Consider the following 18,154-nt stretch of genomic DNA (forward strand, 5'->3'; position numbering starts at 1 on the left):
CGCCACAGCCCGTCTGGTGTTCAACCTTCCCAAGTTCTCTCACGTCACCCCGCTCCTCCGCTCTCTCCACTGGCTTCCAGTTGAAGCTCGCATCCGCTACAAGACCATGGTGCTTGCCTACGGAGCTGTGAGGGGAACGGCACCTCCGTACCTTCAGGCTCTGATCAGGCCCTACACCCAAACAAGGGCACTGCGTTCATCCACCTCTGGCCTGCTCGCCTCCCTACCTCTGAGGAAGCACAGTTCCCGCTCAGCCCAGTCAAAACTGTTCGCTGCTCTGGCACCCCAATGGTGGAACAAGCTCCCTCACGACGCCAGGACAGCGGAGTCAATCACCACCTTCCGGAGACACCTGAAACCCCACCTCTTTAAAGGAATACCTGGGATAGGATAAAGTAATCCTTCTAACCCCCCCTTAAAAGACTTAGATGCACTATTGTAAAGTCGTTGTTCCACTGGATATTATAAGGTGAATGCACCAATTTGTAAGTCGCTCTGGATAAGAGCTTCTGCTAAATGACTTAAATGTAAATTTAGACATTCCACATAGTCCAGGCTCCCTCACAAAAAGCACTAAGCAGAAGTTAAACCTGCCTCTTTGAAAGATTCATTTAATCTTCCATTTAGTCCTGGAGTAGCTCTAATCCTCACTCTTGCGATCGGACAGGTTAAATCTACCACTATTTTAAGATGACTTAAGACAGCTCAAACAAGCATTTTAGTCTGGACTAAGCTTAAGCCTTGTCTGTGAAACCGGCCCTGAGTGTTTTATATAATATTACTAAATGTGTTTATTTTCTGTGTTGCAGTCAAGAAATGGAACGGCAAGGCCACAGAACATGACATAAGCAGAGCTGTGGGAGACCACCTCAAGCCCCTGGTAGAGCCGGGGGTGGTGTTTACCACGCCTTCAGCAGGCTGGGAAAGTGGGATTGATCTGTTTTTCATATTAAGATGGACCAAGAAATGTGTTGCTTTTACACATATTTGTTAATTGGTTTGGAAATAGTCTTGGTCAGTCATTGGATTCATTTGTTTTACAATATGTTTAAATCAAATCAAGCTTTATTTCACAGCACATTTCAGACATGGATGCAAGGCAATGGCTTCACAGGAAAAATCAGAAATATTTAGTACACAACAAACAGAAGATAAAAAACAAGATTAACAACTGAAAGAAATGCCATTTATTAAAATATTAACAATTGGATGCAACATCCAACCCAAAATATAACTTGTTTTACTACATTGTTTGTTGTTACGTTCCCCAGCAAGAAAACCAGAAATGTCCCTTAAATAGAAGAGGGAACTAACAAAGAGTCACTGACAACAACCACAACTAAACAGGTGGGGTTTTAGGAGGGGTTCTGAAAGACACTATGGGGCTGTCCACTGAAAGTTGACTAGTAACAACAACTGGGACCTAAAAGACACCCACCATGAGACCCACTAAATCTGCCCAAGAAGAGGAAAACAAAAGAAAAACCCACACCAAACTTAAAGACAGGAAGCAAACCAAAAAGGTGGAGCAACTAAAGGTGTTGACTCTACACATATATCAAGACAACTGGAGCACTGGGCCAGACACTCTTAAATAGAACCTGGACCAGCTCAGGTGAAACACCTTCCCACTAACGAGATGGACAAGCCAGCACAGGTGTAACACATACTGACTAACGAGGTGACACCAATCAGTGCGTCCTAACGAGATAGACGTGCTAAAGTCCAACCTCAAAACACATATGGAAAAACCAAAGCCTGTAACACCTTCCCACTTAAGACAACAAATATATCCTATATTTTTGTTGGACAAGTTTGCTCACCACCAACAGAAAACAACTTGCTGTCAACAATTAGAAACAAGAAAAAACACATTTCTAAATAATAATATACAATTATCATTTTTCTTACTATATAATCCTAGAACTCTTGTCCCCTTGGAACAAGCCCAAACAAAAATCAAATCAAATTGTATTAGTGATGTCTGATTTCAAGAGCAAACTCCTGCAATATCTCGATAGGCATGTTGTTGGATCGGAAAACACATTTTTGACTGCCTACATCTGAGACCATCAGCAACCAAGTTGTCCTTACCACAGACATGTCTGATTTCAAGAGGAAACTCCTGCAATATCCGTAGTAACTTTCCACCTCACTGCGGAGCTTCTCTCTCTTCTCAGGGTTCACTAGATAGGCATGTTGTTGGATCAGGGTCCAATCCCCAATGTCATGCTCTAGTACATTTGGTTTGGCACATCTGAGAATGAACCCAGATATTCTAAAAGCAGGGCAGCAATGTCAATATAATTGTACCCAAAAATGGTCAGTTGATTGCATGAATAATTATGATTACTAAACGTTACATGAATTGTAAATATGAAAAGCAAATGTACACCCCTTTGTTAATATGTATTGGCAATATTTAACTTAATGGTGAGGCATGGAATAATAAAACATGTATCTTTTGTCAGGCTGAGTGTTTGAAATATGAGGTGATTTGAGTCATGCTTCTTCAGTAGTGGAATAAAGACAATTAGCACTTGAATGTTGTAAAGAAATACTGGAGGGATGTAAGATTGTTAATATAAATTATTATAGACCAATTTATTATTGGCTGTCGGGCATAGTATTATTTTCAATGACATTTTGCTAGATGGGATAGCCCTAATGTCAAAACAGATGATATTCTAAAAGCAGGGCAACAATGTCAATATAATTGTACCAAGAAACTGTCAGTTGGTTGCTTAAATAAATATCATTACTAAATGTTATATGAAATAGCCCCAATGTCAAAACACAGTTTTAACGTGTCCAAATCAATAACCAATATGCAGAAACAGTTTGTGATGAATTGAAAACCTAAACATAAAATGTGTTATATACACAAACATCTGCCACAATAATCATATTACTTGGATTTTTTTAAACAAGCAGCTTATAAAACTGCACAAGCACCAGAAACACTGTTGTTGTGACAAGTAGCAATAAATCACTGATATCGATTAGGGGGGAAATCAGGTTGTACGTGCTGTTGAAACTAAAAACTAAACACATGGAAATGGGAGATATATTTTACCTCACTGGTTAGAGGACAACCTGCAGAAGACAGTCAGCTACATTTGGAGTGACATTTACATTTAGGGGTTGCTAAACAAAGGAGCACAACACTTATTTGTAATCACTCATCGATATCATGTTGAAATCAATTGTGCGAGAGGAGGGAGATGAGGTTGCACGTCCTGTTAAAACTAACAGCTCAAAAACCACACGGAATCTGGGAATAATGTGTACATCACTGGTTAGAGGACAACTTGTAGAAAACAGCTAGCTACATTTTGAAGTGTTGCATTTTGATTCAAGTGGGTCGCCAATGTGATAAGTGTAACAACTTTTTTTGTTAGTCACTTTTTGTTAAATCTCATAAATAGTTCTCTCTCAATTCAGAGCCTGGATCTTTCCTCTAAACCATTCTACATTGTGACATTATTTCATTGATATCATGAAACAACTCCTTCGTGTATGTATTTTCTGATGTTTAATCAGAGATCTTTTACCAGAGTATCTCTTCCCACATTGATCACAGCTATAAGGTTTATCTCATGTGTGTGTTCTCTGGTGTGTCTTCAGACAGCCAGATGTACCAAAACTCTTTCCACATTGATCACAGCCATAAGGTTTCTCTCCTGTGTGTGTCCGCTGGTGTACTATTAGGTTGTTTAGCTGACAAAACCTCTTCCCACATTGATCACAGCTATAAGAGTTCTCTCCTGTGTGTGTTCTTTGGTGAATAGTTAGATAGCTAGATGTAGTAAAACTATTACCACATTGATTACAGCTATAAGGTTTCTCTCCTGTGTGAATTCTCAGGTGTATTTTAAGTTCTGATGAAGATTTGCAACTTTTCCCACAGTGAGAGCAGTGGTGAGATTTCTTCCCTGTGGGTCTCTGCTGTTGTTTCTTGAGGTGTTCTGATCTGGAGAGACTCTTCCCATGACGTTGTTGAAGCTCCCCAGAGGATGCAAGATAGTCACGTCTCTCTCCTGTGTGAACAACAAAGTCATACAGATGGTTAAAGGCCCACAACAGCAGAAATCCACTGTAAAAGGTGATGCCAAGAGCGAAGTTGTACAACAACGTCTGTTAAATTTGACAATTGTCTTAATACAGTGAGCAACAATAATCATATTTTGTCTTGTTTTCACAATAGTAGTAACATCGATGATTGTAGGCTAGAAATAAGTTATTAAAGTTCTTGAAATCCTAAGCAGTGTGCCAGAAGACTTTTGGTCTCCAATATAGGCCCCTTTCTGTGCTTGCTAAAATTGCGGCACGAGGGCGATGCACATGCAATTTCATTGCAGAAACTCCTCCCTGCTAATGAGGAAACCGACAGTTAAGGATGTAGTATATCTGGTAATGAGGAAACCACTAGTTATGGATGTAGTATATCTGGTAATGAGGAAACCACTAGTTATGGATGTAGTATATGTGGTAATGAGGAAACCACTAGTTATGGATGTAGTATATCTGGTAATGAGGAAACCCCTAGTTATGGTTGTAGTATATCTGGTAATGAGGAAACCACTAGTTATGGATGTAGTATATCTGGTAATGAGGAAACCAATAGTTATGGATGTAGTATATCTGCCTGGAGCAAAAATGGTGAGCAAAGATTTTAGGTTTTCACAATGTATTCTGAATGTGAACAGGAGAAAACTCAGGGGAGTAACCTCCATTTCCAGGTTGCTTATGAGGGCAGTGATGCACATGCAATTTGGCTGTAGAAACTCCTCCATTCTAATGAGGAAACCGATAGTTATGGATGTAGTATATCTGGTAATGAGGAAACCACTAGTTATGGATGTAGTATATCTGCTAATGAGGAAACCACTAGATATGGGTGTAGTATATCTGCTAATGAGGAAACCACTAGATATGGGTGTAGTATATCTGGTAATGAGGAAACCACTAGTTATGGATGTAGTATATCTGCTAATGAGGAAACCACTAGTTATGGATGTAGTATATCTGCTAATGAGGAAACCACTAGTTATGGATGTAGTATATCTGGTAATGAGGAAACCACTAGTTATGGATGTAGTATATCTGCCTGGAGCAGAAAATGGTGAGCAAAGATTTTTGTTTTTCACGATGTATTCTGAATATTACAGCACTAGATCAGGAGTGCTACTTAAGGAAACTCACATTAAGCTCTGTGTCTATTCACTAATTCACCACCGTGGGGGAAACTCAGGGGAGTTCTCATAGGCTGACAGCAAATATAGCCTCCATTTACAGGTTGGTTATGAGTGTATTTCACATTACATTTTGATTACAATTGTAAGGCTCATTTTAATGTCCTGCTGAATATGTTTGTGTTATTGTTGCAAATCAACTGCTTTATACTTTTAAAAAAAACACTTAAAATGCTATTTGGCTAGCTTTGCCATCAGCCTGACAATGAGTGTTTGTCCACTAAGTGTTTAACATAACTTCACCTAACAACAACATAGACCTACTGTAGGACCCATAACTTTACCTAACAACAACATAGACCTACTGTAGGACCCATAACTTCACCTAACAACAACATAGACCTACTGTAGGACCCATAACTTCATCTAACAACAACATAGACCTACTGTAGGACCCATAACTTCACCTAACAATAACATAGACCTACTGTAGGACCCATAACTTCACCTAACAACAACATAGACCTACTGTAGGACCCATAACATCACCTAACAACAACATAGACCTACTGTAGGACCCATAACTTCACCTAACAACAACATAGACCTAGGACTATAAATCATTAAATATTTCAGGTGAAACATGGAAACTAAAATGTCTGTCGTGACATTTCATAACCTGATCACCAGATAATTTTGTTAATAATCCCACTAGGCTACTCTGTAATGTGTTGTCATTCTAAATGTCCTGAATAAAGGAAAATAGCTCTGTGTGTTGTACAATAGCCTATCCATCAATGAACAGTTCTCTACACATTATGAGCAAAGTATCTCTGTGTGCAAACAGACTAACAAGACCCTACTGTAAATCAAGCAGACAGTAACACATTATAAACATCAATTTCTTAGGTATGTTGGATCCAACGTGGAGCACAGCATAACTGTCTTTACCAGAGTAATGAATGAAGAAGCACTTTGGTTGTTGTTGCATGTCGTGATGTTTGTCATGTGACTGTCATTCAGAAAATGATTTCCTGGATCAGCTGATGATAGTTGAACATGTGACTGTAACTAAACAGCTACAGTATTAAGAATTATGTGTCATTATTGAAGAACCACGTTAATCACAGTATCCATTTGGGTGTTGTCAATAAAGTTAAGGTGACTCTCGGTTAAAACCATTGGATTTAGCCAACTGAAATTATTTAGTATTTCTGTGCCCATGAAAACTGTTTCCCAGCGTAACATAAGGAGCCACTAAATATTACATAGTTCGAGTGCATTTTTTAAACTTAGAAATTGCACTGTTGGTTAGAGCCTGTAAGTCAGCATTTCACTGTAAGGCGCACGTGACAAATACATTTTGATTTGATAGAAGTAGGACTAGTCTACCTGTCCTGCTCGCAAATGTAGGCCTATAAATGTGCCCATTTGGGGATGTCTGATAGTATTTCTGATTGTCTTAATGCACCACCACTAATGAGTTGTGGAGCTTCTCAAAGTATTTTTTTCTTCACCTCAAACAGCAAGTAAACAAAGTCTAATCAAAATCAATTGCGAATGACAATAGTTACTCAAAGTATTTTCGTAAAATATTTCCAGCTCTCGCCCTTTCGATAACCGCTCAGCATAAAAAGGGAAAAATGTAATGCTCTGATCCAGTGGAAATGTCATAAAATACCTGATTACTTCTTATCCTTTGCACAAATAGCCGACAGCTGTGTCTGTCCCGAACTCACTGGCTCGAGAAACCGAGGGCCCAGAAAATGTTATTCAATGTTGCAAGCTTGCTGTCACAAGTTTCAGAGGACCCAGTTAATAATTGATACAATGTTTCAAGTTTGTTGTAGACAGGCCATGTGCAGCCAATGTGATTTCTAGGATATTTATTTTCATCAGGATATTTTCTACCTGCAGAATGCAATGTTTTTATTTGTTGGCCTTATGTAGGCTATTTTTTTGGCAATAAAAGTTACTTTTAGATTTGGATAGAATGTAGATTAATCACAGACAATGATTTTGAGATACTATTATAAATTAATTTAAACTGTTCCTGTAAAATGTGCAGGGCTGACATTTTGTTGCTGTTTAAAAAAAACACACATCTATCAACCAAACAATCTGCAGATGATGATGATGGAGAAATGTAACTACTTTCAAATTCATAGACAGACCTACGGATGCAAGGACTTACCATCCATGATAAACATTATAGTTTTAACCATGTTGAGGCTATACAGTGTTGATTTACATTGTTTCTAAACATTGGAGTAAAAAAAGCTTTTTTGGGGTTATGATGGGGTACAACAGTTGAACTAAGCTCATGAGGCATGTGTTATATTCTTCAAGAATCAATGGCTATAAATAATATAACAAGTCTAAATATGGATGTAGCTATTTCATATTTCCCCTTTAACACCAAACATCAGTTCAACAACTGCAGAGTTTGTGCCTCTGTATTTAAGACAGTACTTACTAGTGTTAATCAGGGCCAGTTCATCGTTAGAACCATTGGATGCCTTAAGATGCGTTTGGGAAACCGGGCCCAGATATCCAGTTTCCTCCGCTTCTTCCTTCTTTGATGTGACAGCGATCTCCCCCTCCTCCTTTTTCACCCCCAAAACTGCATTCTCCTCTTTCTCTTCCTCTTCTTTAACAGTAACATCCTCCTCCTTCACTCTGAACGCGTCTTTCTCTTCTTTAACTGAAACGTCTTTCTCTTCTTCTTTCACTGTAACAGCCTCACCCTCTACTTCTTGTTTTACTGTGACATCCTCCTCTTTCTTCTCCTCTTTCACGACAATGTTCAGCCCCAGACCCTCTTTCTCCGTCCAGCAGACCTCTTCTTTAGCAGGAGAGTAGTTTAGTGACCGCATGGTCGGAGATGTTAGCTAGCTAGGCTAATGCTAACTTAACCAGACCGCTAGCTGAATAATAACAACAAAGCAAATTTTAAATTAAATCGGATAACTAACTAGACGACAGAAGTGGGTTTAAAACAAGTGGCTAAGATACACGAAAGTGTCTAAAGAGCTTTATTGGTTCGGCTATTTTGTCTAGCAAGCTACCGAGGTGGCTGATTAACTGTTACTGCTGTTGAAAGAAGCGTTCCGTCCACTAGATTATACGTCACACCAACAGTATATATTACCTTAAATTCCCAGACCGCCATCTGCTGACTGGAGTGGGTAACGCAGTTGAGTAAAATGTTTATTTTATTTTCAGACAACAAGTTAAAGTGTAGGAAGCATGAGTTTTTACTCACCAGTGTAACAACACAGTGTGGTTAAAAACTTAGTAATTTAGTTGTAGTCATGATCTGGTTCCCCATAAGTACAAACAGCTATGTTTTTGCGTTGTTACATATTTCTTCACTTATTACCGGATATCTTCTAAACTACCCACAATGCACTATGTGCTACAGAGTTTGTATGCCAGCTCCGTATCTAGCGCAAGCCTGTAAACGTCAGCCACCCCTCATGCGTTCATATACTGTGTGGTTGTGATATCTAGTGGGAACGCATTAGCACGGTAGACTCTGCTGCCTTGTTGTCAGTAGCGATGTTACTTTTGATACCGGAGCTACGAGGCCTGCGTCCAAATCGCTAAGCAGTAAACTTCAAAGCAGTGTACTAATGCCTGTATCACTTTAATATTATGTTATTGTTTGTTTATTATTGTTTATTAGTCAGCTATAGTAGCTGGCTGGTTAAGTTAGCATTAGCCTAGTCGCTAATGATAGCTAGCTAGCTAACATCCCCGAACATGAGCTACCTAAACTACTCCCCTCCTGCTAAAGAAGAGGAGGTCTGCTGGACGGAGAAAGAAGCTCTGGGGCTGAACATTGTCGTGAAAGAGGAGAAGGAAGAGGAGGATGTTACAGTTAAACAAGATGTAGAGGGTGAGGATGTTACAGTGAAAGAAGAAGAGAAAGACGTTTCAGAGGAAGAAGAGGATGATGCTGTTTTTGGAGTGAAGAAGGAAGGAGAGATTACTGTCACATTGAAAGATGAAGAGGAGGAGATAGGAGATCTGAGTAACACCAGTAAGTATCGCCTTCAATTAGTTTTTAACTTTGGATATTCGGAGTTGGCTCGTCAATACCTCTTCAACGGAGGGCCCTTGGATGATGACTGATATGTCTAGAATCAGACGACGTAGAGAACAAGCTACCCCTTGTTTTCTCCGTTCCGTTTCCAAAAAGTGACTTGACATATTGTAATGACCCGGCTGGGTCATAAAGGAAAAAGAGACGGACTCTAGGTGTGCAGGTCAGAACACAGGTTTATTCCTAAACTGGGCTATTGTTCAGGCCACAGCCCACGCCGCTAAATGCCGAACGTACACAATTATACCATGTCGAGTTAAGGGTCACTCCCATAGGAACAGATCAAGGCCCCGAACAGAAAAAAGAGAGAAGATGAGACAGTAATCCCTATTTATGCATTTCCAAAATCCCGCGGGATTACCCATCAACCTTTCGCTCTGTCCTGACATATTTAACCCCTGCTAGTAGCCATGAGAACCCACAAACACAGAACACAATACCGGGTCGTTACAATATATATTTGAGAAGGGTCTATCTGCTGACCGCAGACTGGGGGGCCACGGCATGTAGTGATTTTAATGTAGTGATGTTTTACTACACACCGTGACCCCCAATAGAGCCATGTGAGAGTTGGGTTGGCTACACCAAAGATTATGGATATACTGACAAGATGTCTCTCCGCCCTAACAAGGGGAGTCGTTGTCCACAAAGCTGCGCTGTGGGTTGTCGATCTCCCACCTATCCTGTCTTTGGATTAGTGGATACATCTTATTATTGTAATCTATTGTTTATATTCTATGAGGGTTGTTGACGTCAACCGCCTGTATTCAATGGAGAGAGATGCTAAGCTACTAGCATGAATATGCATAGCGATCTGGAGACAACTCCTATAGTGTTTTTATCAAAGTTGTAGTATGTCACCTGTCCACGTAACAATTTAATCATTACGAAACTTCTGTTAGATCAAGTAAACCACAAGTACCAAATAAGCCATTCATTTTGTTGTTGACCAAATTCGACACTTTCCACATTGGGTTGATAATTTTTGGCGACGAATATTTGGTGACAAACGGATGGCTGATAGACTGCATCCAGTTTGCTGAGTAGAGTGTCAAGGATCAATAGGATAGTCAGTTTTACGAGGGTATGTTTGGCAGCGAAATAGGAAGCCGATTCTAGATTTAATTGACAATGTTTTCCACTTGGATGCAACCTACTGTAACCTACTGGCATGACCTAGAGAGATACAACCTACTGTGACCTACTGGCATGACATAGAGAGATACAACCTACTGTGACCTACTGGCATGACCTAGAGAATTACAACCTACTGTAACCTACTGGCATGACCTAGAGAGTTACAACCTACTGTAACCTACTGGCATGATCTAGAGAGTTACAACCTACTGTAGCCTACTGGCATGACCTAGAGAGATACAACCTACTGTACTCTACTGGCATGACCTAGTGAGATACAACCTACTGTAATCTACTGGCATTACCTAGAGAGTTACAACCTACTGTAACCTACTGGCATGACCTAGAGAGTTACAACCTACTGTAACCTACTGGCATGACCTAGAGAGATACAACCTACTGTAACCTACTGGCATGACCTAGAGAGATACAACCTACTGGCATGACCTAGAGAGTTACAACCTACTGTAACCTACTGGCATGACCTAGAGAGATACAACCTACTGGCATGACCTAGAGAGTTACAACCTACTGTAGCCTACTGTAACCTACTGGCATGACCTAGAGAGATACAACCTACTGTAACCTACTGGCATGACCTAGAGAGATACAACCTACTGTAGCCTACTGTAACCTACTGGCATGACCTAGAGAGATACAACCTACTGTAACCTACTGGCATGACCTAGAGAGTTACAACCTACTGTAGCCTACTGGCATGACCTAGAGAGATACAACCTACTGTAACCTACTGGCATGACCTAGAGAGATACATCCTACTGTACTCTACTGGCATGACCTAGAGAGATACAACCTACTGTAACCTACTGGCATGACCTAGAGAGATACAACCTACTGTAACCTACTGGCATGACCTAGAGAGATACAACCTACTGTAACCTACTGGCATGACCTAGAGAGATACAACCTACTGTAGCCTACTGGCATGACCTAGAGAGATACAACCTACTGTAACCTACTGGCATGACCTAGAGAGATACATCCTACTGTACTCTACTGGCATGACCTAGAGAGATACAACCTACTGTGACCTACTGGCATGACCTAGAGAATTACAACCTACTGTAACCTACTGGCATGACCTAGAGAGTTACAACCTACTGTAACCTACTGGCATGATCTAGAGAGTTACAACCTACTGTAGCCTACTGGCATGACCTAGAGAGATACAACCTACTGTACTCTACTGGCATGACCTAGTGAGATACAACCTACTGTAATCTACTGGCATTACCTAGAGAGTTACAACCTAATGTAACCTACTGGCATGACCTAGAGAGTTACAACCTACTGTAACCTACTGGCATGACCTAGAGAGATACAACCTACTGTAACCTACTGGCATGACCTAGAGAGATACAACCTACTGGCATGACCTAGAGAGTTACAACCTACTGTAACCTACTGGCATGACCTAGAGAGATACAACCTACTGGCATGACCTAGAGAGTTACAACCTACTGTAGCCTACTGTAACCTACTGGCATGACCTAGAGAGATACAACCTACTGTAACCTACTGGCATGACCTAGAGAGATACAACCTACTGTAGCCTACTGTAACCTACTGGCATGACCTAGAGAGATACAACCTACTGTAACCTACTGGCATGACCTAGAGAGTTACAACCTACTGTAGCCTACTGGCATGACCTAGAGAGATACAACCTACTGTAACCTACTGGCATGACCTAGAGAGATACATCCTACTGTACTCTACTGGCATGACCTAGAGAGATACAACCTACTGTAACCTATTGGCATGACCTAGAGAGATAAAACCTACTGTAACCTACTGGCATGACCTAGAGAGTTACAACCTACTGTAGCCTACTGGCATGACCTAGAGAGTTACAACCTACTGTAACCTACTGGCATGACCTAGAGAGATACAACCAATTGTAACCTACTGGCATGACCTAGAGAGATACAACCTACTGTAGCCTACTGGCATGACCTAGAGAGATACAACCTTCTGTAGCCTACTGGCATGACCTAGAGAGTAACAACCTACTGAAACCTACTGGCATGACCTAGAGAGATACAACCAACTGTAACCTACTGGCATGACCTAGAGAGATTCAACCTACTGTAGTCTACTGGCATGACCTAGAGAGATACAACCTACTGTAGTCTACTGGCATGACCTAGAGAGATACAACCTACTGTAGCCTACTGGCATGACCTAGAGTTACAACCTACTGTAACCTACTGTAGCCTACTGGCATGACCTAGAGAGTTACAACCTACTTTAACCTACTGGCATGACCTCGAGAGATACAACCAACTGTAACCTACTGGCATGACCTAGAGAGATACAACCTACTGTAGCCTACTGGCATGACCTAGAGTTACAACCTACTGTAACCTACTGTACCCTACTGGCATGACCTAGAGAGTTACAACCTACTGTACCCTACTGGCATGACCTAGAGAGATACAACCTACTGTAACCTACTGGCATGACCTAGAGAGTTACAACCTACTGTAACCTACTGGCATGACCTAGAGAGTTACAACCAACTGTAACCTACTGGCATGACCTAGAGAGATACAACCAACTGTAACCTACTGGCATGACCTTGAGAGATACAACCAACTGTAACCTACTGGCATGACCTAGAGAGATACAACCAACTGTAACCTACTGGCATGACCTAAGGAGATACAACCTACTGTAGCCTACTGGCATGACCTAGAGAGTTACAACCGACTGTAACCTACTGGCATGACCTAGAGAGATACAACCTACTGTAGCCTACTGGCATGACCTAGAGTTACAACCTACTGTAACCTACTGTAGCCTACTGGCATGACCTAGAGAGTTACAACCTACTGTAACCTACTGGCATGATCTAGAGAGATACAACCAACTGTAGCCTACTGGCATGACCTAGAGAGATACAACCTACTGGCATGACCTAGAGAGTTACAACCTACTGTAACCTACTGGCATGACCTAGAGAGATACAACCTACTGTGGCCTACTGGCATGACCTAGAGAGTTACAACCTACTGTAGCCTACTGTAACCTACTGACATGACCTAGAGAGATACAACCTACTGTAACCTACTGGCATGACCTAGAGAGATACATCCTACTGTACTCTACTGGCATGACCTAGAGATTTACTTCCTACTGTAACCTATTGGCATGACCTAGAGAGATACAACCTACTGTAACCTACTGGCATGACCTAGAGAGATACAACCTACTGTAACCTACTGGCATGACCTAGAGAGATACAACCTACTGTAGTCTACTGGCATGACCTAGAGAGTTACAACCTACTGTAGCCTACTGGCATGGCCTAGAGAGTTACAACCTACTGTAACCTACTGGCATGACCTAGAGAGATACAACCTACTGTTGCCTACTGGCATGGCCTAGAGAGTTACAACCTACTGTAGCCTACTGGCATGACCTAGAGAGATACATCCTACTGTAGCCTATTGGCATGACCTAGAGAGTTACAACCTACTGTAGCCTACTGGCATGACCTAGAGAGATACATCCTACTGTAGCCTACTGGCATGACCTAGAGTTACAACCTACTGTAACCTACTGTACCCTACTGGCATGACCTATAGAGTTACAACCTACTGTAGTCTACTGGCATGACCTAGAGAGATACAACCTCTGTAAGCTACTGGCATGACCTAGAGTTACAACCTACTGTAACCTACTGGCATGACCTAGAGAGTTACAACCTACTGTAGCCTACTGTAACCTACTGACATGACCTAGAGAGATACAACCTACTGTAACCTACTGGCATGACCTAGAGAGATACATCCTACTGTACTCTACTGGCATGACCTAGAGATTTACTTCCTACTGTAACCTATTGGCATGACCTAGAGAGATACAACCTACTGTAACCTACTGGCATGACCTAGAGAGATACAACCTACTGTAACCTACTGGCATGACCTAGAGAGATACAACCTACTGTAACCTACTGGCATGACCTAGAGAGTTACATACTACTGTAGTCTACTGGCATGACCTAGAGAGATACAAACCTGTAACCTACTGGCATGACCTAGAGATTTACAACAAACCTGTAACCTACTGGCATGACCTAGAGATTTACAACCAACTGTAGCCTATTGGCATGACCTAGAGAGTTACAACCTACTGTAGCCTACTGGCATGACCTAGAGTTACAACCTACTGTAACCTACTGTACCCTACTGGCATGACCTAGAGAGTTACAACCTACTGTAACCTACTGGCATGACCTAGAGAGTTACAACCTACTGTAACCTACTGGCATGACCTCGAGAGATACAACCAACTGTAACCTACTGGCATGACCTAGAGAGATACAACCTACTGTAGCCTACTGGCATGACCTAGAGTTACAACCTACTGTAACCTACTGTACCCTACTGGCATGACCTATAGAGATACAACCTACTGTAGCCTACTGGCATGACCTAGAGAGATACAACCTACTGTAGTCTACTGGCATGACCTAGAGAGATACAACCTCTGTAAGCTACTGGCATGACCTAGAGTTACAACCTACTGTAACCTACTGGCATGACCTAGAGAGTTACAACCTACTGTAGCCTACTGTAACCTACTGACATGACCTAGAGAGATACAACCTACTGTAACCTACTGGCATGACCTAGAGAGATACATCCTACTGTACTCTACTGGCATGACCTAGAGATTTACTTCCTACTGTAACCTATTGGCATGACCTAGAGAGATACAACCTACTGTAACCTACTGGCATGACCTAGAGGGATACAACCTACTGTAACCTACTGGCATGACCTAGAGAGATACAACCTACTGTAACCTACTGGCATGACCTAGAGAGATACAACCTACTGTAACCTACTGGCATGACCTAGAGAGATACAACCTACTGTAACCTACTGGCATGACCTAGAGAGATACAACATACTGTAACCTACTGGCATGACCTAGAGAGATACAACCTACTGTAGCCTACTGGCATGACCTAGAGTTACAACCTACTGTAACCTACTGTACCCTACTGGCATGACCTAGAGAGTTACAACCTACTGTAACCTACTGGCATGACCTAGAGAGTTACAACCTACTGTAACCTACTGGCATGACCTAGAGAGATACAACCAACTGTAACCTACTGGCATGACCTAGAGAGATACAACCTACTGTAGCCTACTGGCATGACCTAGAGTTACTACCTACTGTAACCTACTGTACCCTACTGGCATGACCTAGAGAGTTACAACCTACTGTAACCTACTGGCATGACCTAGAGAGTTACAACCAACTGTAGCCTACTGGCATGACCTAGAGATTTACAACCAACTGTAGCCTACTGGTATGACCTAGAGAGTTACAACCTACTGTAACCTACTGGCATGACCTAGAGAGATACAACCTACTGTAGCCTATTGGCATGACCTAGAGTTACAACCTACTGTAACCTACTGTAGCCTACTGGCATGACCTAGAGAGTTACAACCTACTGTAACCTACTGGCATGATCTAGAGAGATACAACCAACTGTAGCCTACTGGCATGACCTAGAGAGATACAACCTACTGTAACCTACTGGCATGACCTAGAGAGATACAACCTACTGTAACCTACTGGCATGACCTAGAGAGATACAACCTACTGTAACCTACTGGCATGACCTAGAGAGATACAACCTACTGTAACCTACTGTACCCTACTGGCATGACCTATAGAGTTACAACCTACTGTAGCCTACTGGCATGACCTAGAGAGATACAACCTACTGTAGTCTACTGGCATGACCTAGAGAGATACAACCTCTGTAAGCTACTGGCATGACCTAGAGTTACAACCTACTGTAACCTACTGGCATGACCTAGAGAGTTACAACCTACTGTAGCCTACTGTAACCTACTGACATGACCTAGAGAGATATAACCTACTGGCATGACCTAGAGAGATACATCCTACTGTACTCTACTGGCATGACCTAGAGATTTACTTCCTACTGTAACCTATTGGCATGACCTAGAGAGATACAACCTACTGTAACCTACTGGCATGACCTAGAGAGATACAACCTACTGTAACCTACTGGCATGACCTAGAGAGATACAACCTACTGTAACCTACTGGCATGACCTAGAGAGATACAACCTACTGTAGCCTACTGGCATGACCTAGAGAGTTACAACCTACTGTAACCTACTGGCATGACCTAGAGAGATACAACCTACTGTAGCCTACTGGCATGACCTAGAGTTACAACCTACTGTAACCTACTGTACCCTACTGGCATGACCTAGAGAGTTACAACCTACTGTACCCTACTGGCATGACCTAGAGAGATACAACCTACTGTAACCTACTGGCATGACCTAGAGAGTTACAACCTACTGTAACCTACTGGCATGACCTAGAGAGTTACAACCAACTGTAACCTACTGGCATGACCTAGAGAGATACAACCAACTGTAACCTACTGGCATGACCTAGAGAGATACAACCTACTGTAGCCTACTGGCATGACCTAGAGAGATACAACCGACTGTAACCTACTGGCATGACCTAGAGAGATACAACCTACTGTAGCCTACTGGCATGACCTAGAGAGTTACAACCTACTGTAGCCTACTGGCATGACCTAGAGAGATACAACCTACTGTAACCTACTGGCATGACCTAGAGAGATACAACCTACTGTAGCCTACTGGCATGACCTAGAGAGATACAACCTACTGTACCTACTGGCATGACCTAGAGAGTTACAACCTACTGTAACCTACTGGCATGACCTAGAGAGATACAACCTACTGTGGCCTACTGGCATGACCTAGAGAGTTACAACCTACTGTAGCCTACTGTAACCTACTGACATGACCTAGAGAGATACAACCTACTGTAACCTACTGGCATGACCTAGAGAGATACATCCTACTGTACTCTACTGGCATGACTTAGAGATTTACTTCCTACTGTAACCTATTGGCATGACCTAGAGAGTTACAACCTACTGTAACCTACTGGCATGACCTAGAGAGTTACAACCAACTGTAACCTACTGGCATGACCTTGAGAGATACAACCAACTGTAACCTACTGGCATGACCTAGAGAGATACAACCAACTGTAACCTACTGGCATGACCTAAGGAGATACAACCTACTGTAGCCTACTGGCATGACCTAGAGAGTTACAACCGACTGTAACCTACTGGCATGACCTAGAGAGATACAACCTACTGTAGCCTACTGGCATGACCTAGAGTTATAACCTACTGTAACCTACTGTAGCCTACTGGCATGACCTAGAGAGTTACAACCTACTGTAACCTACTGGCATGATCTAGAGAGATACAACCAACTGTAGCCTACTGGCATGACCTAGAGAGATACAACCTACTGGCATGACCTAGAGAGTTACAACCTACTGTAACCTACTGGCATGACCTAGAGAGATACAACCTACTGTGGCCTACTGGCATGACCTAGAGAGTTACAACCTACTGTAGCCTACTGTAACCTACTGACATGACCTAGAGAGATACAACCTACTGTAACCTACTGGCATGACCTAGAGAGATACATCCTACTGTACTCTACTGGCATGACCTAGAGATTTACTTCCTACTGTAACCTACTGGCATGACCTAGAGAGTTACAACCAACTGTAACCTACTGGCATGACCTAGAGAGATACAACCAACTGTAACCTACTGGCA

At 42.0% G+C, this 18,154-nt stretch overlaps 2 long non-coding RNA genes across 2 annotated transcripts in view; one reads left to right on the top strand and one right to left on the bottom strand.

The window, feature by feature from the left end:
• Positions 1–1,043: 1,043 nt before the first annotated feature.
• On the bottom strand, positions 1,044–8,496 carry LOC145863037 (uncharacterized). Its single transcript, XR_014382373.1, has 2 exons — positions 7,672–8,496; positions 1,044–4,040 (listed from the first exon to the last, which is right to left on the bottom strand). It is a non-coding gene; the product is annotated as an uncharacterized LOC145863037 (long non-coding RNA).
• A 549-nt stretch (positions 8,497–9,045) lies between these two features.
• The window catches only part of LOC145863041 (uncharacterized), a 107,247-nt gene continuing 98,138 nt past the window's right edge, over positions 9,046–18,154 (top strand). Inside the window, exon 1 of the long non-coding RNA XR_014382374.1 lies at positions 9,046–9,240. This is a non-coding gene — a long non-coding RNA (uncharacterized LOC145863041). The remainder of the gene's footprint in view (positions 9,241–18,154) is intronic.

Source organism: Salmo salar, chromosome 02 (assembly GCF_965601325.2).
Source record: "Salmo salar chromosome 02, fSalSal1, whole genome shotgun sequence".
Lineage (NCBI taxonomy): Eukaryota > Metazoa > Chordata > Actinopteri > Salmoniformes > Salmonidae > Salmo > Salmo salar.